Source organism: Coregonus clupeaformis, chromosome 17 (genome assembly GCF_020615455.1).
Source record: "Coregonus clupeaformis isolate EN_2021a chromosome 17, ASM2061545v1, whole genome shotgun sequence".
NCBI lineage: Eukaryota > Metazoa > Chordata > Actinopteri > Salmoniformes > Salmonidae > Coregonus > Coregonus clupeaformis.
The window spans coordinates 62332020-62334764 of record NC_059208.1 but is presented as its reverse complement, the minus strand read 5'-3'; positions in this window follow the sequence as shown (position 1 = coordinate 62334764).

Sequence of the window (2745 nt, the reverse complement as noted above, 5' to 3'; positions counted from 1 at the left end):
TGTGTTTGTGTGTGTCATAGGAAAATGTTCAGCCGAAAGAGGGGATTTTGTGTGTGCGTGTGTTATCAGTAATAATGTGTGTGTGTGTGTGTGTGTATGTCCTCAGAGCAATAACTCGTGAGTTGGGAGGACTGAGAGACCTATGGCGTGGGTGTTGTCCATAGCCACCTGCTGATAAGGCCGACAAGATAGAAGTCTTTGTCCATTGTATTAAATCCGAAGGCCCAACACAAGATGGGTCATGCACAAGATTTTAGCCAGACCAAGCTATAACATAATATATTTTCTACGACAGAACAGCTAGCAGGAGAGAGAGAGGAACAGCTAGCAGGAGAGAGAGAGATAGTGGAACAGCTAGCAGGAGAGAGAGAGATAGTGGAACCGCTAGCAGGAGAGAGAGGGGAACAGCTGAAAGGGAACAGCTAGCAGGAGAGAGAGGGGAACAGCTAGCAGGAGAGAGAGGGGAACAGCTAGCAGGAGAGAGAGGGGAACAGCTGAGAGGGGAACAGCTAGCAGGAGAGAGGGAAAGGAACACAGCTAGCAGGAGAGAGTGGAACAGCTAGCAGGAGAGAGAGTGGAACAGCTAGCAGGACAGCGAGGGGAACAGCTAGCAGGAGAGAGAGAGGAACAGCTAGCAGGAGAGAGAGAAGGAGGAACACAACTATTAGGAGAGAGGAAGGGACACAGTTAGCAGGAGAGAGAGAGGATCAGCTAGCAGGAGAGAGAGAGAGGATCAGCTAGCAGGAGAGAGAGAGAGGAACAGCTAGAAGGAGAGAGATGGGAAGAATAGCTAGAATGATAGAGGAAGGAACACAGCTAAAAGAGAGCGATGGGAACATGGCTAGCAGGAGAGAGGGAACACAGCTAGCAGGAGAGAGAGAGGAACAGCTAGCAGGAGAGAGAGAGGAACAGAATAGCTAGAATGAGAGTGGAAGGAACACAGCTAAAAGAGAGCGATGGGAACGTGGCTAGCAGGAAAGATAGGAACACACAGCTGGCAGGTGAGGGTGAGAGAGAGAGGACCTCACGGCGAGCAGGTGAGAGAGAGCAAGAGAGAGAGGGGAGCGTGGCTAGCAGGAAAGATAGGAACACACAGCTGGCAGGTGAGAGACAGAGAAACACACGGCTAGCAGGAAAGATAGGAACACATACAGTATCTAGCAGGCGTCCCCATCAGAACAAGCTATCCCCTGGGGAGTTTATAATCACTCTGTTGGGTTGACGTCAAATTATGCTGACTCAGATTATAAAAATGGATGCAAGCTTTTCTTGTGAGTTTTGATTGTTTAAACCAGGCCTGGACTGAATTAAGATGTGTATTATTTAGACAGGGATAAACATTCTTATCATCATTACAGCTAGATTAATCATCTTCAGATGTGCCTCTCTTTTTGGCTCCTGTTAAGAAAGCACTTCAGTTAAATCAACTAAGGGTGGCAGGTAGCTTAGTGGGTAAGAGCGTTGTGCCAGTAACCGAAAGGTCGCTGGTTCTAATCCCTGGGCCGACTAGGTGAAAAATCTGTCGATGTGCCCTTAAGCAAGGCACTTAACCCTAAATGCTCCTGTAAGTCGCTCTGGATAAGAGCGTCTGCTAAATGACGTAAATGTAAAATGTAAATGTAACTATTTCTTTATTCAGTCCTTCAAAAAACATACAAAAATGGCTTCAGGCATTATCTGTCAATCATAATTCCTTAATACAGCAAATTAAAGATCCTCCAGCTGTTCTTCTCTTCCCCCCTCACCCCTCTTATCCTTCTCTTCCCCCCTCACCCCTCTTATCCTTCTCTTCCCCCCTACATCCTTCTCTTCCCCCTCACCCCTCTCATCCTTCTCTTCCCCCCTCACCCCTCTTATCCTTCTCTTCCCCCCTCACATCCTTCTCTTCCCCCCTCACCCCTCTTATCCTTCTCTTCCCCCCTCACATCCTTCTCTTCCCCCCTCACCCCTCTTATCCTTCTCTTCCCCCCTCACCCCTCTCATCCTTCTCTTCCCCCCTCACCCCTCTTATCCTTCTCTTCCCCCCTCACATCCTTCTCTTCCCGCCTCACCCCTCTCATCCTTCTCTTCCCCCCTCACATCCTTCTCTTCCCCCCTCACCCCCTCTTATCCTTCTCTTCCCCCCTCACATCCTTCTCTTCCCCCTCACCCCTCTTATCCTTCTCTTCCCCCCTCACATCCTTCTCTTCCCCCCTCACCCCCTCTCATCCTTCTCTTCCCCCTCACCCCTCTTATCCTTCTCTTCCCCCTCACATCCTTCTCTTCCCCCCTCACCCCTCTTATCCTTCTCTTCCCACCTCACATCCTTCTCTTCCCCCTCACCCCCTCTTATCCTTCTCTTCCCCCCTCACCCCTCTCATCCTTCTCTTCCCCCTCACCCCTCTTATCCTTCTCTTCCCCCCTCACATCCTTCTCTTCCCCCCTCACCCCTCTTATCCTTCTCTTCCCGCCTCACCCCTCTCATCCTTCTCTTCCCCCTCACCCCCTCTCATCCTTCTCTTCCCCCCTCACCCCTCTTATCCTTCTCTTCCCCCTCACATCCTTCTCTTCCCCCCCTCACCCCTCTTATCCTTCTCTTCCCACCTCACCCCTCTCATCCTTCTCTTCCCGCCTCACCCCTCTCATCCTTCTCTTCCCGCCTCACCCCTCTTATCCTTCTCTTCCCGCCTCATCCCTCTTTTATCCTTCTCTTCCCAGCTCATCCCTCTTTTATCATAGGAGATCTTTAATAAGAAGCTTGCTAAA